Source organism: Canis lupus, chromosome 30 (assembly GCF_048164855.1).
Source record: "Canis lupus baileyi chromosome 30, mCanLup2.hap1, whole genome shotgun sequence".
Lineage (NCBI taxonomy): Eukaryota > Metazoa > Chordata > Mammalia > Carnivora > Canidae > Canis > Canis lupus.
The window spans coordinates 34,117,617-34,143,657 of NC_132867.1; the positions used below are offsets into that span (position 1 = coordinate 34,117,617).

Sequence of the window (26,041 nt, forward strand, 5' to 3'; positions counted from 1 at the left end):
TAACAAAAAATGTCATTGTAGCACTGTTGCAAAAAAGAAAAGAAAAAAAACTTCAGTGATTCTATCAAGAGTTATTTTTATTGGCTAAGAAATGGTCCCTCCATTTTCCAAAATAAGGTAAAATAAAATAAAGCTGAGTCGAAAGGGGTTTTAACATCAGGCATTGAGTTAACACACACCAGGTCTGGCCCGACGTAAAAGCCAGGTGCTAAACTGGAAAGGACACACCATCGTCCCTACTCACCTTGGAGTGTTTGAAGAGACTTTGGGGTGTGGCCCAAAGGCCTGTGTTTAGCATTTGTTAAACAGTCTAGAGGAAGCTGCCTTCACTGGGGTTCTGTGGGCCAATCAGTAACTGGCACCTCTCACCCTGTGCCTCATGGGTCCCGTGGGCCCCAGAACAATCTATATTCCCCCGGTTGAAGATGATAGCATAATGTCAGTGTACTTAAAATTCAATTTCACTCTCCTGATCTATGCTCCATTATGCAGGCCTTTGAAATAGTCTCCAAAGAAGGTAAGCCTTCTATTGATTCCCATTCTCCTACAGAGCAACTGGTGTGTAGCAACCCATAGCATAATATGAGGGGGAGAAAATATTGATTCTAGGAAACTTAATATTATTAAAAGACAGTTGTATTAAATCTCTTTCCTGGACTTAGCTGAGCGCTTTTTTTTTCTTTCCCATTTTCAGAAAATCAATGAAGCTAATACCCTTGTTAGTTTTAGAGTTTCTACTACAGCAGTTTCATGTCATCGTAGAACCTACGGAAGGTTTGTAGGCTCAGCATTTGAGGCTGGCAGTCCTTCACTGATCATAACCACAGTTCTCTCTTTAGTGATTCACTCAGAGGGGGCAAGTTATACTTAAATCACATGTTCCACATATTCGTTTTCATCAGTGTGTAAAAGTCTCAAGACCATGCTTAGTCTTAGCTACAAAATGCCTAAATTCTTAAGATAAAGTTCATTGCACAAATGCAATGTTCAGGTTGGGAGGAGTCTAAAGAAATAAAAGCAACAAGAATCCGTGTGGGGAGAGGGTTGTTTGATGGGGAACACCTGCCAATTGAAAACCCCAGAATCTGCTATTTAAGACTGTAAGTCACATTTGCTTTTCTGTGGATCATCCTTGAACTTTCCATTTTATGAGGAGCAGCTGCTTCTGATTTGTGACAAGATTAAAGCATTTTGGAATCTCTCTCCATATAGCCAAGTTCTGATAGAATGTCTGCTATGTCATTATCAAATATAACAAGACTGTAATATGGCTCCAGAGTCAATGAACCAAGGACCGGAATCTTCTTCTAATTATATAATATGAAACTTCTTGTAATTCTGATGCCATGAATTTGGAATTTGTGATTAATATGGGTTAGACTGCTAAGCAAGCGTTTTCTTCACAGACCCTGCAAACAGTATTTTAAAGAGAAGATAGCAAGAATAATGCTGAAACTATGTGAAAAACAAACTTTTTTCAAACCCCCTCAAAGATTTTAGAAGCCACAATTAACATGTAAATACTTGTGGGGCTTTTTATTGTTATTTTATACCCTTTCTTCTGGCTTCTCTTGAGAGTGGTATTCTCAGCTCCCAATTGACCAAGTCCACCTGCATATTCCAGACAGCATGAACTTATTTGTCCCAAATTGGATCAGATATTTGTATTCTTGCTCACTCTCCATCTTCCTGTTTTCCCAAGTACCACTACAAGGCTCTTCATTTCCATCTTCATTTCCACCACCATCTAAAAGAGCAATCAAGGACCATTGGTTGACATTGTTTTTGATTCCTTTCCCCAGAATCCAGCCTGTTGCTGCTTCCTCCTCACTCATCTGAACCCTGCAAGCCCTCCTTCAAGCCTACCAGTATCTCTTGCCCACCCTCTGCTACTGGAGAGACCCTTCTGAAATCAACAAAATGCATTATGTCCAAGCATATTGAAAATTGCCGTGGGCTTCACATGACTGATCAGATAGCCCACCAAGTCATCAGCACTGGGTACTGGGAAAGCTCTGCAGATGATGCAGACAAGCCTGAGCAGGCACAGGAGCAAAAACACCTATGTCATGTTTGGGTGATGGCAAGAAGACATAATTGGCTTAAACAGGAATTTTTTATTAATGATAGCTATATAAGACTGGGACATAAAAGTGAAGGAGGTTCAGACCTGAGACTTGAAAGTCAGGCTGAGATTTCTGAGCTTTATCCTTCCATCCCTGGGGAGCCATTGTGCATCATGACCAGAAGAGGCAGATAAGGCAAAGTCCAGTTGGAAACAACTATTGCCTCCCCTGCTGCCAAACTGGTGGATGATACCATTAGGCTGCTAATTATTTTTGCTAGTGACAAACTTTGTCTTTCACTAGGAAAAGGAGAAAAAGGAGAAATTTATTGATGAGTAATTCTTTAGGTGTTTCTCTTTAATACACTTTGAATTTTTAAGTAACATTTCATACTGGCTTTGCAAATATAAATACCAGTTCAGAGATTCACAATATGGTAGTAGTAGTAGTAGTAGTAGTATGTAATTAAAATGCACTAATCCTTTTTCCGAGGCTAAGAAAATAGAAACAAAACACATCACTAGATAAAGTACTAAGGCATTCATGAGCCGACTTCATTTCTTTGAACCAAAGAAAACAAAAAATATGATGAAGAATGCACTCTTGAGGATTTCAAGTGCAAGTGCCAGAAATTCAAATGTTGTTCCCAAATATGTTAATTGCTTAAGATCAGAATTGGATATGTTAAAACCTATAGATCATCGGAGCTGCCCTCTATGCTGACCATGAGAGTGCAACCTCAGTGCCGACCAGCCACCTCTCCCAACATATCTTTGGGGCAGCTCCAACTTACCATGGCCAGACCTGAATCCATTACCACCCACTCCAAACCTTCTTTCTCTCCATCAAAGGTATTTGTGTCCATCTGTCCACCTAAGCTCGAAACACTGTCATCATCCATACTTCTCTCTCTCTCTCTCTCTCTCTCTCTCTCTCCCTCCCTGGACCTCTTCATCCATGGGGCTCCCCACTTATCTTCCGAATGTCTGCCTGAATCAGCCCCCCTCAACGGTCACAAAATCTTGCCTTACCATCAGTCTGCCAAGATTTCAGCTACCTTCTAAATGGCTCTCACTACCAATCTGACAGCCGGTGGTGTCTTCTCTTTTGAGCACTCCTGGAATCCTCTCTCCCTCTTTCTTCTCCACCTGTCAAATGCCCCTCACTCTTTTAGCTTGAGCCAAATGACATTTCCTTGCACTCTCATTATTTCCTACCTCTTTCTCCAAAAGTGAACAGTTTTCTCATCTAGATTCCCTCTTATTTTTTCTCTTTGATTATAACACACATCCAGTTTCTACTATGATTTGATGCTTAAGACTCTTTCTCCTCTGATAAATGTGTATTTCTTCAGGTTTGGGACCACATGTTATTCTTTGAGTCTCTGGGGAGTGTAGCACTCTCCGAGAAACATGGTACACTCTCTCGAAATTGCTGAATTCATGCCATCTTCTCTCTGAAAAGTGACATATCTGATCCAAAATGTGATCATTCCCAATTTAAGCTTTTATGATTTTTCTGGCTGCAGATCTTGCCTCACTTAAGTTATTCTTGCTCACTCTCCCCTGTGGCTATGTCTATTTGGTCTTTTTAAGAGCAAATCACTTTCAAGCAGAACTTGGTATAAGATTTTATCACTAGCTAGATGCCTACAGGAAATACAGATGAAAGAGTAGGTACAGTGAAAGATCTATGTGTACCTCAGCACTTAGTTTAAAAATACCCTATACATATACCTATAGAGATAACCCATGCCCCAACCCTGGCCTTGACATCTAGAGAAAATAGCTGCATGTAGAGAGCCACCTGTGTGCTCCAATGAGGAGACTAGAGTGTTACATGACTGATAATTATCTGTGGGCAAAAATAACAACATGGTCCCTGCAGCGATCGTTCCTCATGCCAACTAAACAGCTTTCTCAAACCCACACCTGCCTTGAATTAGTCAATTACCAATGTTGAGAAAGCAGGAAATGAATGGCTCATGGTTTTAAGCATCAATAATTAAAATAAAAAAGTCATAAAGAGTCATTCTTCTTCCTGGAGTGTAAATGAATGAGACTCTAAGTGTATGGTAAAGACACTATAATTGCCAGCAAATTAACTCCCAAAGAAAATGAAGAGGGAAATCTGTCTCCTTGACTCTTGGACTATTTCCTTCCAAAGGTATTTTATTGTTCCACTTTAGGAGTGGGAACTCAACTCAGTATAGACAACACTCCTGTAGTGTGATCACCAGGCAGCCACATGGGAGCATCTTCTATCCACGGCATCACTTGTATCCACTTGGGCCTGTTAAGGTTATGCGCTCTGCAACTGAGGTCCTCATCCAGTGAAGACTTGGTCCAGAGATGTGCTGGATAAAGAGAAGGCAGGCCTTCTCTTGCCCAGATCCTCTTTTAGCACTAATCTTTGAGAATAAGGGGTGTGTATGTTTTGATTCTACACTCAGCAATGCTATGTTACATTTAGTCAGAGAGAAGCCATAGGAATCATTTCCTAGAACTCAAACCAGAGTCAGACCTCTACTAAATTATATGTGGTTCCACCCCCCTCCATCCCTCCATCACTTCTCTGTAGTTTGAGAGTCCCCTTTCCCAGGCAATTTTCCCTGGTCCTTTTAGTCCAAAGTAATTGTATCAGATAAGCTCTTTCAAAGAAATATATCAGTAGTTGTGGTCCTATGCGTTATCTGCTTATTTGAGGAGATCATTTAAAAATAATTTTAAAAGGACTTCATATATATATTCCACAGTCTATTTATCCAACCATCTATCCACTGATGAACATTTGGGTTCAGCCATAAAAAAAAAATCTACAATATGAATGAACCTTGAAAACATGATGCTAAGTAAAAGAAGTCAGACACAAAAGACCGCATGTTGTATGATCCCATTTATATGCAATGCCCAGAATAGACTAATCCATAGACAAAGAAAGCAGAGAGTTGGTTCCCAGGGGTTGGAGAGAAGGAAAATAAGGAATGACTGCTTATTGGGTACAAGGTTTCCTTTTGGGGTGATTAAAAATGCTTTGGAACAAGATATAATTGGTAATTATATGATGTGCATGTACTTAATGCCATTGAATTCCCTTTAAAGTGGTTAATTTTATAATATATGAACTTCAGCACAGTTTTTAAAGGGTGGAGGAATCTGTAGATGGTCATCCACGAGTCTCTCTTGGTGAAATTCCAGATATAGTAGCAATAGGGTAGAGCTCCCATTAAAGAGCTTTCTCAGGGTCCTTAAATCACAGGAATTTGTTTGCTTTGTCCAACACTGAGCCTGCCTCAGATGGGAAGCCCTCATTGTGGCCTGTCTGGGAAGCCAAGGTTAGCTCACAAGGAAGGAAGCAGAGTTGGCCTCAACCTTTCATTGGAATAGATCCAACCTCTATGGAGAAAAAGAAATAATAAGTAGCTAATGCTGACTGGAATTATTATTATTATTATCATCCTTCTTCTATGCTGACCTTTATATTCTGTGACCTAAAATTAGATTGTGTGTTGTTTATTTAACTTTTTCTTGGGATTTTGTGGGGAAGTTTTTTGTTTTTTTGTTTTTGTTTTTGTTTGTTTGTTTTTGTTTTTGTTTTGTTTTAGTTTGTATTGATTCCCTACTGCTGTGGCAGCAAAACCAAGCCAAGGCAAAAGAGCTGGTGGTTACACACAGTTCACTTTCTGGTTTCACCCCCAGCCAGAGACTGAGGCAGCAAGACTGTTTTCTGGTTACTGATGACACGTGTGCTTCCTCTTTCTTTCCCATGCCCCCCTCACCCACTAATCCGGGAATCCTCCCTAGGGCCTTACCCACGGAGTCCCTGGTTATTGAGGCTCAAGATTAGAAAGTCTAGAAGTCTGAGACCTGAAGACCCCCTCAGCCTGTTCCCATTGGATCTTTGATAAGAACACCGGCCTTTCTCAGGACAAGAAATTAACATACTAGAGCTAAGAATAAAGAAGGGGATTCAATGGAAGTGAACTTTGAGTAGGTATGGTTTTGCTGTCCTACTTTCTGATTTGAAAGGATGGACATTTCAACTTTGACTTTCTACAGCAAAAACTACTAGAAGGAGGTCATATCCATCAGGGTCCAGTCAAAAGAAATCACTCTAGTTATTTTAACAAGGAAAACGTGATATAAAGAACTGTTAATTATAAAAGGTGCTTGTCTATGAAAAATGACTAAAAATGGACCCCAAAGAAGTAGCATGTGTGAAGAGTAGCTCTTATCTCCAGGATGAGAAAGAACAGATAAAGGGACTAAGGACTAGTTGCGAAACCTCTGTCCCTAGGCTTGGCCACCCTCAAAGCTGAGACTCAGACCTCATCAGAGAGCCTAGCTACTATAGGAATTCACAACCCACTGGTGAGGTTAAAAAAATAAACCTTTCTGGAAGACAAAGGCCAGAGATGGCCTGGAGAAGCAGCCTATCATTGCAGGAGGTATGGTGGGAAAAGCTTCTGGGAAGTGGCCAGCAGTGGAGAGAGTATGGCCTTGAGGGCACAGCTGAGCTCAGCTCCATGGGCCACTGGACTACTGGAATGAACAATAATAGTGGGGGCCCAGAACTCAAAAACAAAGTTCCTTCACCTTGCACTGCACTCTAGAACCTTCCAGTGATGAAGTTCATATTCAGCAAGTGGACAAAAAAAGGCATGTTTACAGGGTCCAGTTCCAGCATTACAGATCAGGGTGGAGAAGGGTGGATCTGGAGCTGAGAGACAACAAATTGAAACTTGGCCCAGATGGAGATCCCCATTCCAGATCTGGCTTGGCGTCCAGGGCAGACAAACCCTTCACCTTGGTGAACTGTTATCATAGTGTCTTCAGCCATGGGAGGAACACAAACAACATGATTCACCACTCCATTAGCTGGTACTCAAGAATATGTCCAAGAGGGTCAAGGAATATCATTCAACTTTCAAAATCATTGACTAATAAATAATGTCACAGTGTCTTAGGAACAGGAAAAAAGTAAAGAGAACTTTCATAACTTAGGTGTGGCAAAAAATGGCTGTATTTTCATTAATCTAGTTTCCTTGTCCTCCTGAGGACCCAGATGGACTCTGTTCCCAGCTTCCTTTTGCAATTAAGTAGAGCCACATGACTGATCCTAGCCAATAAGATGTAAGGAAAAGTAATACATCCCACCTCCAGGCCTGCCCTAGAGCCTTCTGACACAATTCTGTGTGCTCTTTCTTCCACAACCTACTAGCCACCTACAGACCAAGAGTCCATGGTCTTTGAACCTGGCAGAGATTCTAGGGAAAGAGCCTAAGTCCCTGACTTACCATTTGGAGGAGAGCATTCCCAGAGAGTTGCTCAACCAGAAATACCCCCACTGGACTATGATGGTAGCAAGAAATAAGCCCATAAGGCACTGATTCCTACAGTATGATCTCCAGGAAAGCAGCATTAGCACTGCCCAGAAACTTGTTAAAAGTGCAGATTCTCAGGCCCCAGTCAAAACTCAATCAGAAACCTGGAAGAGTAGACCAGCAGTTTGTGTCTTATTTGTCTCCTTATTAAAGGAGATCAAAATGCTCTACAGTTTAAAAACCATTGCCATATTGTATTAAAAAAGGAGTTTACAGTTTAAAAAAAAGGAGTTCTACAGTTTAAAAACCATTGCCGTATTGTATAAAGATACTGAGATTGGGAAGCTCTTTGTTAAGGCACTTGGATAACAATCCAGGGAGTTCCAACACAAAAACCATAAACCAAGTCTTCAATAACCTATTAGAACTTAACATCACCTCACTAGGAACCTTTGACATGGCTCTGTCACCCATGAGGCTCCTGTAAGTTCCATCAGGGGGTTGATCACACTTGTGTTGCAGACTTTTTGCTTTTGAACATTTGGCTGTTCTGCTATTCTTATGACCTACTTTGGATCTGCCCATTTATCCCAAACTGGGACCAAATTGATGAGGTCTTTGTAAAGTTGAAGGTTTACCAACCTCAGGTATCACCTGTGACATTTGCCAAGAGCCAGAAAACAAGAACTGCATTTGTTGAGTTCTTCTGGACAAGTCACTTAACCTGCTCACCTTATTACCCTCTGTGAAAAGTTTGATTAACTCTAACCCCTTTACAAGTCACCTGGAGGAAAAGTCTTCAGAAAAGCATAACCCATAGATTATATGTCCATGGTTAGAGAAATTCCATATAACTGTATATCTTTCAAACTTTACACAACAGAAAACAAAAAGCAGCCCCTCTTCACTCTGTATACAACAGCTGGAAACAAGAAACTGTGGAGAAAGAAACTCTAGATTGACTCATTATAAGTTTAGAACTATTCAAATGCAAAATTTTCTATTTCCTTTTTTTAAATTTTTTTTTTAAGTTATCTCTACACCCAACTTATACCTGGAACTCACAAACCTGAGATCAAGAGTCACATGCTCTACCCACTGAGCCAGCCAGGTGCTCACAAAGTTTTCTTTTTCAATTGTTGACCAAAATGTGATATCACCTCTACAAAATTTGAGTTTATTTGCCAAATATGAAGTGCAACTAGTGTGTGTGTGTGTGTGTGTGTGTGTGTGTGTGTGTGTTTAAGTCAGATCTCCTGGCGGGGGCGAGGGGAGTCATCATTTAAGGAAAATGCGAAGCTTGGAATGAGCATCTGTTATCAAAGCAATGTGTTTAATTAGCCACATGGGTAAACAAGTGTTGCCAGGAATGTGGTGGCTCAAAAGATGTGGCATTTAGCTCCAGCTCCATGCAAAGCCACATCTTCAGCACTTAGTTCAAAAGTAATTACCATCTCACTGGCACTTGGGTAGAGAGAGAAAAGAAATCACTATATTCATCTTGTGATTAAATGGCAATTAGCAACTAAGTGCCCTGCAACAATGTGGCACTAACCACCTCATCACAGCATCAGTAGCTTCCCCGCCAATCCGCCAGTCCTCTGGGCATCAGAGCCCAGCGCACCAGGAGGAGGGTCCTGGGGAAGACCCACACACCAGCCCACGCAGGCGGGAGTGAGGCACAAATGAATGGTTAACAAATGAATACTTCAGCTAAGCTATGTGGGTTCCAAACACAATCCCATCACTTATTAACCTGCCAACTTGGCCAATTTACTTAAACATTTCTTGTCATCAGTGTCCTCACCTGTAAATTGGGAGAACTAGTTGTTCTTAACATATAACATGGTGTGAGGCTTACGTGAGTTAATAGGTGCAAAGCATATAAGAGAGCTCTTGGAATATGGAAAATCCTCAAAGATGGCTAGTGTCTCAATGCTTCAGTTACTTCTCCCACCAGGCGAGGTAGATTAACTCTTTCCTGCCATATGCCATTTAATGCTAAAAAAAATCATTTAAAACGTATTGTACTGCCAAAACCCAAACCCAAACACAAAACAAAAAAACCCTCTCTATGCCAGCACGCCTCTTCAGTCATGAATTCTGGTTCATGCGGTACCTGAGGAACAACCCCCAAATTCCAAATTGTGAAACAAATAGAAGCAATTTCTGGGAAACCATGAACAGAAATTGTGTATTGTCCAAGAAGAACAAGCCTACAAATTCAGACAAGAAACTCAGAAGTCCAAACCCTGCAGACAGAAATGAATGAGGATGGACCAAAGTAAGACCAAAAGGATGATGGGTATGGCCAGCTCTTCATTATGAACATTTATGGTCAAAAGGTTGCTTCTCAACTGGCATCTCCACTCACCTTAGTTATTGTGAATTTGGTGCACAAATTATTTCTATATTAGCTTTAAAACATAAACAGGTGACAAAGCTGTTGTAAAACCATACAGCTTTTTAAAGTCTATCCCTCTGTGGTGGCAGGTGCCCATCTATTCTCAGATGCCTTCCCAACCTTTGCCCTGATCTGTTCTGTGCCACAGGAATCTGCATCTCCTGTGCCCCTTGCCAACTGACTTCTAATGAATTGGTCCAATAGGAGGCAATGGTGAGACTTGAGAGTCTTTCTTACTCCTCTTGTAACAGGGCTTCCAACTGTATCTGAGTCTCCTACCTAATCGCCTTCCACATTGAGTTTCCAGATTCAGTCAGGGGCCCCAGTTTGATATCAGATCCTCCCAATGTCCTTCCAGCCCAAGAGGCGGAAGTGGAATGTTCTTAGAGCTAATCACTGATTGCTTAATGGCTTTCTAATGGTTTATTAGCTCTTATAGCACATGTGTATCCAATTCCCTTTCTTAAATTCCCTCTGAAATACCTAGACTGGATTTTAGGAATCAAGGGACTCTGACTGGTAAACCGTTGCCTCATTTACATAATTTTCCCTTCCATTATCTTAGTAGGAAAAGCACTGAATAGGAATCAGGAATGCAGAGCTCTGAGTTCTGATCCCATTTCAGCTGCTAATTGACTACATAACCACAGGCATTTCTCAGTGCCTCAGTTTCCTAATACATAGGAATATTGGACTGGGGGACTTCTAAGATCACTTTCAGTTATAATATTCTGGGACTTGACATTATGACCAATGTCACTGGCATCACTGTCACCTGGCACTTGAGAATGTGCAGTGGTGGGGACTGGGGGCATGCACTTACTGAGCTGCTTCAAGCACATGTGCTGGCAAGCCATTTTAGATCAGTGGCTGAGTTCAATCAAGGTGATCCAATCTGTTTCATGGGTAAGAGTAGGAATCAGGGAGGGCTGGGGTAGATGGGCTGGGTGCATGGATGGTGGGCACACGTACGCTTGTATGTCTTACACAAGTGTGTGATTGGCTAAGAAACTCATCAGTACATGAATCTCTATGTGTTGTTCCCACCCTTTATCTTTTACATTTAAAATTATAAAGAAAAACAAGTACAAAAATGAAATTATAAAGAATTTAGCACTTTAGCATCACACGATGAGGATCAGTAAGGATGATACTATCCAAATTAATTCCCCATCCAAATGAATATAAAGCCACTAGATACTAAGCATGACTATGTGATAAATTCATGGCCTCAGTAAGCAGATTTCCATTCTCCTTCTCTTCCCCAAACTTCCCCAAATCTTTTTTCCCTCACAACATGACAATGTATGGGTCACACATGAGCAGAGCCATGCAAAACTCCCGGTGTGCTGTCTGTACTCTGACCCTTCTTGCTTTTTCTAATCATTATGAAATGTGCCTATAACATTTACATTGTTAGCCTTTAATTGGTTTTGGGCTCAAAGTTGTGATCAGTAAATAGTAAAGCGAGTTATCATGTTCTTTATTGATAAAACATTAAATATAAGCCTCTATTGCACATCACATACACAAGTGCACACTCAACCTTGAAGATATTTTTACAGTAAAAACTCCCAAAAATTTTTTCTTCTCAAGAAATATAGTCCTAAACTTCACACAAAATAATCCAGTTTAACTCCTCAGGGCTTCTTTAAAAAGATTGCTCTATCCTTTTTGTCAAAAGCAAATGCTGATATATTCCTCTATAACTAGTTGCAATTTGCAATGTGATAACCACTAAACACATGCTATTGAGCACTTGAAATGTAGCTGGTCCAAATCAATTTATGCCATAAACGTAAAGAACACACTAGATTTTGAAATCTCAATGTGAAAAAAAAAAAAGGCCTAAGACATCTCAGTAACTTTGAATATTGGTTGCATTTTGAAATTATAACATTTTGGATATTGTGTTAAATAAAAGATACCATTAAAATTCATTTTATCTCTTCATTAGACAATTTTAACTTCCATTGCTCCATCTCTCTACTGAGCAGCACTGATTCTAGGAGTTAAAGGAAATGCAAACATACTTCTTCCACGTTTTTCTTTCTTACTAGACGATCTTGATGAAAAGCAGCCATACTGACTACAATTGATGGGGGGGGGGCACCCAAATTTACAGGAAAGATGGATGTGCTGTAGTTTCAACTTGATGACACCCAAATCAAACTTCAGTCTAAAAAAAAAAAAAAAGCTTCAGTCTATACAGAAAATAGCAAAGACTCAGTTAATGGTGCTGTTCACTGGAAAGAGCATCATTGTGTTTAAAACCTTGTGCTTCAAAAAAATAAATAAATAAAAAAAATGAAACCTTGTGCTTCTTTCAAAAAACCAAGGGAGGGGAGGGCTTAAGGCAATTATTCGTATTAATTGAAAGCCAAAGAAGGTAAGGACCCCAAGTTAAAGTTTCAGAGGATTGACTTCACCCACAGCTCCTCCATGTCCTTACTATTCCAAAGCACACATCAAAAATAAATCTTACGGGGGTGCTTGGGTGGCTCAGTCATTTAAGGTTCCGACTCTTGATTTTGGCTCAATCATGATCTCAGGATTGTGAGATTAAACCCCATGTCAGGCTCCCTGCTGGGCAGGGAGTCTGCTTAAGATCCTCTCTCTCCCTCTCCCACTTCCCCTCCTCCTATCTCTCCTCCTCTCTAAAACACACAAAAAAATAAAAATAAAAATAGATCTTATGGACATGCAGGAGGCTTTAAAGCTTTAGGATGTTCAGAGCAGAGGATCTCATATGTTCCGTCTTACAACTAAATAATTTTATTCAGCATCTTAATCCCTGGCCTGAGCCATGGAGCCTGGTATACAGTAGGTGCTTAAGGATATTTGCTGAACTGAACCAAGCAACTGAAACACTGCAGTAACTGAGAGCTAGGGCCAGTCAGCTGTTGATAGCAAGGGAACAAAGACACAGCTCCAGAAATTGAGAAACACAATTACAGAAATTACCAGGAACATGCCACAGTGATTACAACTACGAAAGACTGAGTGAACCATTTTCCGAATACCACATTGTCACTCTAAGGAACTGAGGACCTTGGTTTTTCTTCTGGGTCACATAATAATCACCTTGCTAGCTTCATATTAGTAAAAAAAAAAAAAAAAAAAAGCCAGGACTCTTTGCCACCTCTGCTTTGTATTCTTTTGTCCAAGCATTCACACTTACAAAAAAAAAAAAAAAAAAAAGAAAGGGAAAAAAAAAATATATATATATTTATATTTATATATATTTAAACTTTGCATTCTTTTTCACCTAAATGGATCACGTAGGGACTCGGGTGGACCTTGGGGGCTTTTGGGGGGATAAGACCAATAACAGGAATTGCTAATGTAGTTTCTATTGAATGTGATGGATTCATTATGTAGAATCATTTGATAAATCAAGAGTACTACATTTTTACTCCATTCATCTTTGTCTTTTGGATTGCAGGGTGACATTGCCCACAGTCCCACTTTGAGCCTTGCTTGAAGCAGCTGGCCTCAGGGGTGAGCGCGGCCATGCCTCAATTCTCGTGAGCCTCTGCATTCATAATGCTGGTCTCTTGCCTTGAAGTCACTCTGAAGCTACACCCCACAGAAGTGCCCTCTTTTCTCCCAGCGAGTACAGGGACAAGCCTCATGCCTTGGAGATTGTCCTCGTCTCTCTGCCACATACTGGATGCAACCAGCGTGATCTTTAAAAATCACAAGGGTTATTATTTATCAGGTGTAGTGGGTTGAATAGGGCCACCTTTTGGGCTCCCCCAAAATATATGTCTACGTCCTAACCTCCAGAATCTGTGAATGTGATCTGATTTGGGAAAAAGGTCTTTACAGATATAATTAATCTCAGGATCTCAAGATGACATCATCCTGGATTTAATGTGATCCTGCCTAAATCTGACAACAGGTATCCTTATAAGAAAAAAACAGAGCGTGTTGACACACAGGGAAGAAGGCATGTGAGGTGGAGGAAGAGACTGGAAGGCTGCAGCTGCAAGCCAAGGAATGCCAAGGATTGCGGAAGCCACCAGAAGGCCAGAGAGAGGCATGGAAGAGGTTCCCCCTCCTCATGAACTTCCAGATGAAACCAACCCTATTGACAGCTTGATTTTGAACTTCTAACCTTTAAACCTATCAGAGCATGAAGTTCTGTTGTTTTAAGCCACTCCATTGGTGGCAATTTGTTACAGCAGCTGCAGGAAATGAATATATCAGGTAAAAATGTTCAACAGAACCCAGGGAATAAATGAACCTGATGGTTTGCACAGGGAGGCTAGAGGCAAGTTTACATTTGCAAAGTCTATGAAGAGTGTAAATTCTGCTCAGCACGTTGTGTTTTCCATGAGACTAAAGCCTAAGTCGCCCCATGTGTCCTAGCTCCATTATTGCTGTTTATTCATGATGTCACTCTCCCTATTCGCAGCCACATACCTCTGGGGAATTCACCTCCTCCTACAAAGTCACCCACCTTCAGGCTCCCCTCTGAGCCTCTGGAAAGCAGGCTGTATTCTCAAGCTCCTTATGGCCCCAGCTTCCAAAGCCATGTCCATCACAAACAGGAACTTGATAAATGTCTGCTGAGTGGACAAATGGAACCAACCTTTGATTTATAATGTCCTCTTTGTATTGAGCATAAATGGACCTCCCCAAAACACCTGTCTCCATCCTAACTCCTTTCTGCAATACCCTCGCCAGGTGAGCTTTGTCATGGTCAATATGGCACTGCTTTCCTGGCCAGTTTGACTAACAGGCTTCCTCGTGTAGACCCTTTGCTGCTGAGCAGAGGCACTAAACACACGGTGTTCTCCTCTATCTTTTTGCCCTTATAAGGCTGCCTCTTCTTTGTTTTTGTTTGTTTTTTTTTTATTTTATTTATTTATTCTTGAAAGACACACAGAGAGAGAGGCAGAGACACAGGCAGAGGGAGAAGCAGGCTCCATGCAGAGAGCCTGACGTGGGACTCGATCCTGGGACTCCAGGATCACACCCTGGGCCAAAGGCAGGTGCTAAACCGCTGAGCCACCCAGGGATCCCCGTCTTCTTTGCTCAAAATCCTATTCCTTCAAATCTCAACTCAAAGGCAGTGACCTCTGGAAAGCTTTTCTGGATTTCCCTAAACAGTTTAACTTTTACCTTCCTTCTCCACTGCATTATGGAAAACCCTTAGCATTGAAACCCAGTAGATTTCAATTGTTGCTCCGTACCCTTTGGTGTTGGAAGGGGTAGCATCAAGATGAGGACCCTCTGCCGGGTGTCCTCCCCTTCATTACACCAATTATCTTGTTTTATTGTAACTCCTTGCATGTTTGCCTCTCCCACTATGGATTTCTCCATAAGCCATTATAAATTGAGTCTACTGTTTAAAAAATATTATCATCTCAGAGGAAGGAGGGCTGCCTTCAGTGCCCATGGAGCCAAGCCACCACAAAAACCCTGGTGGAAAGTTTTCTTAAAGACAAACTGACAGGCAGGCTGAGTCTGTAGAGGAAATGAGCCCACGGCATGAGCATGGGAATGCAACTCTCTGCCTAGACCCTGTGGGACAAAATCTGGAAATCTGCCCAAATGAGAAACCCCAAGTGCAGTGTGCAGGGGATTTCACACAGAATATAAGCGATACCCTAACTAGTCAGAACTGCGCCCTAGGGTCAAGTAGTTTCATTCTTCTTCACAGGGGAAAACTTGGAAAATGAGCCCTTTCACCTTGCCTAGCCTTATGTTTTTATTGCTTCCTTGTTACCCCTTCAGAGAAGTCAAACTTTTCTCTGATGATGACGGCATCTTCCTAAAAGCTTCTTCTGAGTTATTTTCGAAGAAGCTGGATCCATCTTAATATTTTCCTGCCATAATTGCCTCAGGCCAATTTCTTCTAAAGGAATTAAAAATGCAAATCTAATATTCTAATTGCATAATAGGATCATCTTGGCAGCTCGATCAATACTATCTCCCACTGTCAATAATATGGCTGGGCTGCGTGGATGTCAGAGCCCACCAGTCTCACTTTATCACTGGCCCCATGGCCCATCCACATCTATAAGATGTGACATCTTCTCCGTGCCCTTCTATCAATCAGCTTTAATTTGTGCATCACAGAGATGCACATTGTCATCTTCACATCCACATTGCCTTGGGCACCAGACAGCCCGGAGTTTGAGCGTTCGCATTTCCAAGGACTTGAGTTAAATGGCAGAAAGAGCGTGGATGACAACCTCATATAGGATCTTTTTTTCTTTCTGGCTACCATCCAACGGAATTGGAAGCACAGGACCTACAACAACAGGTGACCCCAAAGATCCCAGATCTGTCAGTGCAGCTACAGATCATTGCAAATGGCATGGGCCTGGAGCCCAGAGTCCCTGCTATGAGCTCCAGCTTGGCCGTCCCTCAGTGAGTCCAGTTGAGCAAGTCACCTAGCTTCTAGGTGTCTCAGTTTCTCCTTTTATAACAGATGGTGTTAACTTAGGTTGAATGCTGAAGTCTCTCCCAGCCTAAAACTTATTTTACTTCTAGAAGAATAAAGATCCTACTCTGTGTAGCAAGGATGAAAACTGTCAGCTTGATTGAAATAACTGACATTGTCACTACTTCTGGGCAATTTGCCAATTAACAGTAGCAATATTGTAATTAACACCTATTACACAAATTCTATTTCCATTGGGAAATGCTTTTTCAATAGACGTCCTTCACCCTTTCAATATTCCTTCTCTGGCTGAATTTGTTTTTCCAGGTTTCAAGTACCGTTCTATTTAATCCAAAATGCCATCATTCAATTTATCCACTTCAGCCCGCAAAAAACACCGGTGCAAACTATATCAAAAATCTTAAATTTCCTGAGGTAGAAATAAGCAATGGGGGTATACCAAATTGAGGTTTTTAATAGAAACCTTTACCTTTAGGTTTCTATTAAGTCCGATTTTAGGGTAAGCTAATTTTGTGGGTTGTTTTGTTTTGTTTTGTTTTGTTTTTTAGGGTAAGCTAATTTTGAATTGGCAATCAGGCCAAAGATTTTTAGATTCTTTGAGGAACATCTTTCTGAGATTATGACAGCACAGTGAAATTCAAAGTAATTTATTTGGCTTCCTAGAGAAGTATTTTGTGGGCATCTGTGAGTACCTCATGCAATTATAGTAAAATTCCTTATTTATATGGTTCTTTTTAGTTCATTCAATCACTCTATGCTGGGCTTGGGTAAAGAGCTTTCATACATATTTTCTTATCTGGTGTTCAGAGTGACCCAGGGCTTAGATGAGATTGGCATCATTTTCCCCAGAGGAGGAAATCAAGGCTGCAGGACAGTAAGAGATCCCCAGGAAATATCAGGAGACACGAAAGTGACAGAAGACACAAGGATTATTCAAGAAACCAGGAAGAAAAGAAAAGGTTCCTGCAGACTTAAGGCAGGCAAAGTGTTCCATTTTCAAAAGAGCTGGCAGAGGTCTTGAAGTTAAGGAGGTAGAGAGTGGAAAGGAAGGGATATTCTGTGAAATACAGACCAGCGAGCTTAATATTGATCCCTGGCAAAACACAAGAACTAATCATTATGGGTTGATCTGTGCGCTCAGGGACAAACAGTGACTGCCAAGAGGCTGGCCGCTCTTAGACAAGTCACCCCAATCTAATCTCGTTTCCTCTCTTGATACGGTTATTAGCCTGGTTGATCAGTGGATCTGGATTTCAGCAAGGCACTTGACAGAGTTGCTCAGGATATTCTTGTGGACAAGAGGGAGAAATGGGAGTGGGACTGGAGTATAGCTAAGTGAATTTGTAGCTGGTCAGACAAGCGTATCCAAAGTGTTGATTAATAGAGTGATGTCAACCTAGAAAGAGGACCATAATCATGTGCCCTGGGGCTCTGTTTTTTTGGCCTTGATGTGTTCAGCAAGCTCATCAGTGTCTGGAACAGTGTTGTCGGAGGCATGCTTGTTAGAACATTGACTGACACGAATGTGGGAGGGATGCTAATACGTTAAATAAAAGAATCAGGATCCAGAATGCTACCCCGCTAGTCCAATGGCCCCAGAACCATCCAGAAGAAATGTCATAGGAATGAATATAAACTCCTCTAATATATTCCAAAATGAGGAATAGAGAATGTGAGAATCTTAGCTTATGAGAAAAGACCTGGCCCCACGCATCATGTGCTTCCATGATTTGCTGTAGCCAATAACAAACCCAAGGGATTTCGGGCTGCCTTGGTAGACACTCAGGGTTCCCTCAAAAAGTAGTTCTGACCCTGCTATGTGGTGGGCTGGGAGAGACCCGGGTTCAGGTCAAGCACTGCATTTGGGAACAGATAAGAGATGATTCACTTGAGGGGAACAATACCCGTGACAGATGTGGCTGCCCCAGTAAGTGACAAATAGTTGACATAGTTGGGGATATTTACCCAAGGAAAGGCAAGGATGGCAATCTTCTAATATCAGAAGAGTGACGCAGGAAGAATGAGAAAACACAGTCTCCACTGTTCTGTGAGGGCAGAGGACATTATAGAAGCTGAGAGTTTCAGGCCATGGATGTTGCCCCATGAGCAAAGGAGTTCCCAATATTGAGTTTACAGGCTGGGTTTCTGGAGTGAGAAATTGCTCTGTGTAGTTCTACAGGGCAAGATTTTGGTGTGTAGAGATGTGTTAACAATCAAATTGCCATAAACATGGCCAGCTGGTTAAATCCATCACATAAGCACTAGCCAGTTATTGCTTCAAGGTATTTTGTGTACATCGGGAAAGTGTGACGGAAGAATAAAAATGAGCATGACGCATGGCTTTCCCTGGAGGAGCTTAAAATCTAAAGTCAGTAGTTGACTAAGTAAAAAGCAATGAAATCAGTTGTAATAGAGGCACAAAGAAAGAGCTGCAGGATGAAGAGAGGGTGATGGCTAACTTTAGGTTGGATTGGAGGCCATTCAAAGAAAGCTTCGCAGAACAGGAAGCATTTGACCTTGGTGGATGCTGGAACTCCAGCCCAGGCCTCCCAGAAGTATGACCAGTGCCATTCTAAAGACTCCCAGTCCTGCAACTTTCCCCATATGTACCCTTTTGAGATTTCACCTTCCCTGTCATTTCTTTGACAAGATGTTGTTCTCTGCCCACACTTGGCAATGCCGCAGTTTAGATCTCCTTGACTTGCTGACTTCCTCGTCACCTCACTGTTTCAAGGGACCTGACATGTGCCAGCCCTGCCTGCTTTCACAGTGGACAGAGTCCTGGGTCAGGAGTGGCATTCCATCACCTTTACCATGTCAGGTAACCTGATCCCAGGAGCGTCCCTTTGTCAGCTTTGCCATATTCTGTTGCTCAGAAGTCAGAGGCCCCTCCCACACTGGGTGGGCATACAAAGGCCACCCAAAGGTCTGTCTGCCACAGGTGCTGGACAAGAGTCAGCAGTCTCCTGGAGCAAGGGGATGGAAAGACGAGGCAAGGGCAGAGCTGCATAGTCAGTTCACAGCTGGGCTCCTGGCCCCGAGGGAAGCCTTTGGCATGCTCTTACTTTCTCACCTCTCTTGCACAGACAAATGGCTTGCTATCCTGTGAGTGTCACGGGGGTGTAGTTTAGGCACCAGGTCACCTCTGGAGTCACCTCTGAAGACTTGGTTAATTATTGGTAATTAAAAAGCCAGCAAATACTTTCAGAGCATGAACGAATTCCCAGCACAGCAGGTGAGATGAAACTGATCTCAACCAGCCATCTTGAGTTCTTCCCATTCTGGAAGCCCCTGTGCCCTTAAGGGCTCCACCAACCCACCCAGCCATGGTGGCTGACACTGCTGGATTTAGAGGGCTTGGCCATCGTACAGGCCCCCAGCCCGTGCCTACATGACAAGCCCAAGCCCAGCTGCCCAGATGGAACATTTCCTTTCCAGCAGTTTCAATTCCATGGAGCACTCAGAGACTATTGCTGGAAGCATCCCCTCAGCTTTCTCATGATGCAAGGTGTCACCTCCCCTGAGAACCAACCATTTAGAAATTAATCACCATAATGTTTCATTCTACAATAAAGATCCTGTTCTCTTTGTTTTTTGTTCTTAAGACCTGCCCCTAGAGATCTCAGGGGAAGATTGATTTGTATTTTCTCCTTCTGTCAAATGGTGTGAAACTGCATAGGAAATCATCACGCGGCACTTCCAATCCAAGCCATTTGCTCCATCCAGACATGGTGCCTTCCTTGGGGAGATAGTGTTTCCAACAGTGCGTAACCACCACAAGTCTGATGCTCTTTGGGGAATTGACTAGTGCAAAGAATGGCTCTGTGATAGACTGAAAAATGGCCACAATCCTTTGATCCTTACGAGAGTCACACCCTTTGCAATGTGACTTGGTGACACTTCCCATCAAAAAGTGGAATCTACTTCTTCATCCCCTGAATTTAAATTGTTGTTATAACTTAATTAAGGCAAAAGGATGAAGTGGGAAGGACAGTTTGGAAATCTGGGGCCCAGGTATCAAAAGGCTTTTTATTAAGTCCGCCTCTCAGAATCCTGCAAAAAGCAAGCCCAGGCGAGCCCGTTGGAGGATGAGAGACAATGTGTAAGAGAAGCTCGTTGCCTCATCTGATGCCATCCTGGACTGGCTAGGCCCCCGTCAACCCAGCCACTAACTGCAGACGGAGTGAATCCAACAGACACAGGAAAAACTGTCCAGCTGAGAGCCCAGACCAAGCTACAGACACCTGAATGAGCCAATTGGCTATGATTTGTTTATTAGTTTGTTATGCAGTAAAAACTAACTGTTGCAGGCTCCATAGTTTATCAGCATAAATATCAGGGTTCCAAGTTTGAACGAATCCACTCCTTAGCTCGTTCTTAAACACCCAGTAGGCTGGGGATGTCCCTGCTCCTTCTGCCACGAGGTCTTTTGGTACCATTTTCTTGGGCCACCAGGACCTCACATTGAAATGAAGGAAAAACCTTGATGGTGAGGCGGGAGGTTTGAGCTGCCATGTTTTCCTTTCACAAAAGCCCTTGCAAAGCATATTTCTTTATTTCAGCCTTGGATGATTGCCTTCAATTCTTTGTTTCATAAGCTTCTATTCTTCCAAAGAGCCGTGACAGCATTGATTTCAACCTATGATTACTGGTGAAATATTAAACCTTATTGATTTGAAACTCAGGATTAGTTGCAAGTTGGATACTCTGCATATTCTGAAGATGGGCAATTTTATTTCTTCTAGTTGAAAAGTAAGTGCAGCTCCACGATATGTTCTGGGGGATGTAGCACGTCAAGTCAGCTTTCTTATTTTGTCTGCCCCCAGATTTCCTAGGATAGGAGAATCCTAGCTATTCCTAGGCATTTTCTCATTACAAGTATTTTTGAAACTTAGTTCATACCCTCCCCACCCCAAATTAATGAATAATTCCTTCTATGTGTCAGTAGCTACTAAAATTAATTATTCAAAATAAATCACACATCACATTCAAGATTAAAAATGGAAATTTAGTATTTTTTGATCAGTTGGGGAAAATATTATTGAGTTCCAATTCCCCTGAAATTAGATACTTTATTGCAAAGGATGCATATTTATTAGCAAATATTTATATACCACAGTGCCTTTTTAATAGATGAGTAATTTTTTAAAAAGTAATAAAAATAGAAACATAACAAACATAGAAACATAGAAATATAGCATTACTAGTATGTGGACATCTCATTCATTCTGTAACGTTTGGTCATGTGTTACCCAGAAATGCTACTGAAAGTAGCTAATAATTAGCTATCAGAGAATGAAAGTATGGTCTTAGAAGACAAACGAATACCCAGAAAATTTTTTTTTAATTATTTGAAGACTTTTGAAATACCTTCAGTTCACTGTGTAAGGTCCCCAACGGCAAGAAGCACCTGTGTTTTATTCCCTGAGACATACCACTTGGCAGAGTGACCAGCATAGAGTAGGTCCTCAAGACACATTATAGTTGAAAACATTTGGCCACGAGTAGTAGACATCTCTTTAATCTGAGCATCGGAGTTAGGGCATTTAAAAGAAACCTATCTGACAAGTATGTAATCGATATTTCTGATGGGAACTCAGGGCTGCTTTTATATTTTAGTGCCTCATTAAGTTTTTCAACTTTTAAAACTTAATACATCAAGGTTTATTGATACCTTATATATCTTTCCATCAATCATAATACAAGACTAGTTTCAATGCTGGGAGCCTACAATAATCCACGTTCCAACTAATTCATTAAGAAATTCCCAAGGTTGGGTGAAATGAATAAAAGCAGATATATTTGCTCCCCCATTGGCATGGCTGTGGGGAGAGCTCTTCTGAATGGACGTGGCATTTGGTCTTTCCCTTTAGGACAAGCTGGGCTGGACAGCTGATCATCTTCTCTCCGCCCATCAGTCAGCATGGCCTGTGTCGGCTGAGGCTCCTGCTACCTGAAACTTCCAGAGACTTTTTCCAGAAAGGGACTCTGGTCAACTCCAGCAAAGTGTGGGATTCTAGAAAAAGAAGCTGAAGGCACTCACAGAATCAGGGGGATGAAGAAGGAACCTGGAAAGACCAGCTCTGGTACCAGCCTTGGTACCCCATGGGAAGCCCTGAGACATTCTCTCAGACATGGAGGTAAGATGACACAGCTCTCACAGGCCTTCTGTCACAGCGTGTGGCACCTTTGCACATTTAAAAAAAAGATTTTATCTATTTATTTGAGAGAGAGTGAGACAGAGAATGGGCAAGGAAAGAGGCAGAGGGAGAGAGAGAAGCAGACTTCCCACTGAGCAGGGACCCCGATGCCAGGCTGGATCCCAGGACCCTGGAATCCTGACCTGAACCAAAGGCAGATGCTCAAACAACTGAGCCACCCAAGCACCCCTCTTTTTATTTTTAAGATTTTATTTATTTATTTGAGAGAGAGAGAGCACAAGCCAAGGAGGGGCGGCAGGAGACTGAGAAGCAGACTCCCTGCTGACCATTGGGGCTCCATCCCAGGAGCCTGGGATCCTGACCAGAGCTGAAGGCAGTTGCTTAGATGCTTAACCGCCTGAGCCACCCAGGCACCCCACACACACCTTTTCACATTCTTAAGAGAGTCAGACAGCCATCAACCTGCAGCCACAACAGGGTCACGTGTCCACTTCCCAGTGGGAAGGAGCCCAGAGAAGAAATCTCAACATGCACAACTCACATTGTCCCTAGAATAAGGCACTAGAAAAATGAGCTCAGGTCACATATCAGCGGGGTCAAACAGGCGCTGGCTCAGGGTGTACTCCTGCAGAGGATGGATGCTGAGACTAGTAATGATGTTATTGTTAACTATTGTTATTATTAGGGCTTCCTATGTGCCAGGCACCCTTCTATTTTTCTCTGGTTACTAAACCCATTGCTCACAACAACCCATGAAGTAACTCTTTGACAAATGAGGATGCCAAAGCAGAGAGAAGTGAAATAACTTGCCGAAGATCTCACTGCCAGTGAAGAGAGCTCAGACTCTAACCCAGTCACCTCATCTCTAGAATTATTCTCACAGTGAGTCACACCTATAGGTGCTGAGGAACTTCAGCCTACTGACGTCCCAGCTGACTGAGTAACCCCAGAAGCTCCAGAAACACCTCTCCAGAGAGACTGAAGAAGCTCTTACACTGGTTAAGCCCAGATAGTGGCTGTGATCCCCACCCCTGGTGTCATGCTTCATGCAACCTCTTCCTCTTGGCTTATAAATGTATATGTGTGTGTGTGTGTGTGTGTGTGTGTGTGTGCTGTTGCAAATCCTGCTGGCCTTGGAGGAGCTAGCTGCCTCAGACCTACACATGACACACTAAACTCTACCAACCTCCAGTGAGCTTGGGAGAGCCCCAGCCTCAGGAGAGTGGACATTCCAGTGAGCCTATGAGAACCTGAGCAGAGATCCCAGGTAAGGCATGTCCAGACCCCTAGCCAATGAAAACAGTGAGATAATAAGTATGTGGTTTGGGAGGGTTTTCTAAAAATTTTATTTACTTATTTACGAGAGACACAGAGAGAAAGAGGTAGAGACACAGGCAGAGGGAGAGGCAGGCTCCTCACAAGGAGCCCGATGCAGGAATCGATCCTGGATTCCCGGGATCACGGCCTGAGCCGAAGGCAGATGCTCAACCGCTGAGTTACCCAGGTGTCCCACAAGTATGTGTTTAAACCACCAAGTTGGGTAATTTGTAACACAGCCTGGAAACCTAATGTAGACACCGATAAGAACAGGGGCAGCCCCACCAGTAGGACCATTCCTGTGGGGTACTTCGGAGGAGGAGAGAGTCCACCACAACAAAATGCCCCACCAGGGGGCTCACTGTGTAGCTAACCAAGACTTTGGCGATTGATCTGGGAACCCTGTTGCTTTCAGCCTTTTCATAATCTTAAGAACACTAGAGATCACTCCAGAAAAATGCATTTACGGGCAATATTGTGTACACCTCGGGTGGGCATTCGGGCAGGTCCCTGAAATGTCCCCTTGCATCTTCTGCATTCATACCCAGAACTCCTGCTCGAGGGCACACCTTCCTGATGAGGCATGTTGTTTCCAGATATAAAGTGGTTCTTGGGGAACAAAAAAATATTTTTTAAAGCATAAGGTACAGATATACATATAGGACATAAGCAGATTTACAGATTCTCTGTGACATTATAATTTGTTGGGAGACCATTAGAAAATGTCTTAAAAAGCTCTACAGGGGGATCCCTGGGTGGCGCAGCGGTTTGGCGCCTGCCTTTGGCCCAGGGCGTGATCCTGGAGACCCGGGATCGAATCCCATGTCGGGCTCCCGGTGCATGGAGCCTGCTTCTCCCTCTGCCTGTGTCTCTGCCTCTCTCTCTCTCTCTCTCTCTCTCTGTGACTATCATAAATAAATAAAAATGAAAAAAAAGAATTAAAAAAAAAGCTCTACAGGGAGCAGACAATGAAAAGACAAGGTGGAGAAACAGTGATCTACAGAATAACAGTTCGGGGCCAGAACACAGCAAGGCTTCCGAAACGCTAATAATTCTACATCGTGTCCTGGCTGCTGGTTACATGGATGCGTTCACTAGTTAAAAAAAAAAAAAATCCGTGAGCTGCTGGCTAGTGACTGCACACCTGACTCTATGGGAGGCAAGAGGCCAAGTTTACCCCCAGGAAACTACAGTCCAGAGTCCCACTACCTCTAGCTGAAGATGCTTTCATGCCAAGGTCAAGAGTAAAGACTCCAGGCAAAAGCCTGGGCTCTGTCCCAGCTTCCCCCTTTCCTAACCGTGTTACTTTGGCAAAAAATAACCACCCTGGCAAGCCTCAGTGTTTTCATCCAGAAAATGGGCTTAATAACACAACCTACCTCAAAGTGCTCCAGTGCGATTGACGGAACGTGTACCTGAAAAAACACTTAGGACAGTGTCTGAAACAGCCAACAGCCCACAAGTTTTGCTGGTTTGTTTTCATTGTAGCTCTTTCTGCCTTGTCCTCTCTCTCTCTCTCTCTCTCTCTCTCTCTCTCTCTCTCGATTTTAGGTTTCTGAAAAACAGCAAAACAGAACAAAACGAACGAAAAAAACCTAGCGATTCTCCTTCCCCACTGAGCCCTCAGTGTGGCGCTCAGCAGAAGCTAGATGCTTCCAGGGTTGTGGTCAAAGTTGTGGAATCATTTACTTTCTTGTGGCATTTTGATACAGTTCAGAATTATTGATCTTGGTTTCTGGGAACAATATGGTTACATATTAGATACTTTCAGACCAAATTTTGTTTTCTCCTACAAAGATGGGGTAAAGGGTCACAGCTTCCCAGGCTTGACACAAAAGAATGATCCTCTGGGACCCAGGAGCCCGGTTCCATTTCCACCTCTGCTGGCCACCAGCTGGGGGATTTTTAAAAATAAATCCCCTTGCCCACACAGACCCAGGCTCTCCCATCTGGGCAGCGAGAAGGGCTCCCTCTGCGGGGCTATAGGGTGAGTAATGACAGCAATAGCAAACTCGCCTCTCCTGTGTGCCAGGGATGAGTTGGAACGCTCTGGAATTACTCCTTTTGTCCTCATGAGGGAGCACTCTTGTCATCCCCATTCAACAGCTGGGGAAAGTGAGGCACGGGAGTCCCACTGTTGGTAAGTGGTAGAGTCAGCAGCTGGCTAGGAGCCTGTCTTCCCAACCATTACCCAGTCCTGCCACATACAAGTTCATTAAGTTCATTAAGAAATACTTAAGGTGGAGCATTTGGGTGGCTTAGTCAATTAAGCATCTGACTCTTGATTTCAGCTCAGGTCATGATCTCGGGGTCTTGAGATTGAACCCCATGTCAGATTCTGTGCTCAGTGGG

The 26,041-nt window shown here is 42.6% G+C and overlaps 1 long non-coding RNA gene across 2 annotated transcripts in view; it reads right to left on the reverse strand.

Annotated features, from left to right (window-relative positions):
• Nucleotides 1-1,535: 1,535 nt before the first annotated feature.
• Nucleotides 1,536-26,041, reverse strand: part of LOC140621629 (uncharacterized) — a 64,677-nt gene continuing 40,171 nt past the window's right edge. The window contains exons 2-4 of one of the 2 annotated variants that reach the window (XR_012021384.1): nucleotides 25,069-25,244; nucleotides 11,827-11,972; nucleotides 1,536-1,747 (exon numbers count right to left, since the gene is read on the reverse strand). This is a non-coding gene — a long non-coding RNA (uncharacterized lncRNA). The remainder of the gene's footprint in view (nucleotides 1,748-11,826; nucleotides 11,973-25,068; nucleotides 25,245-26,041) is intronic. The other variant, XR_012021383.1, reaches the window with a different exon arrangement.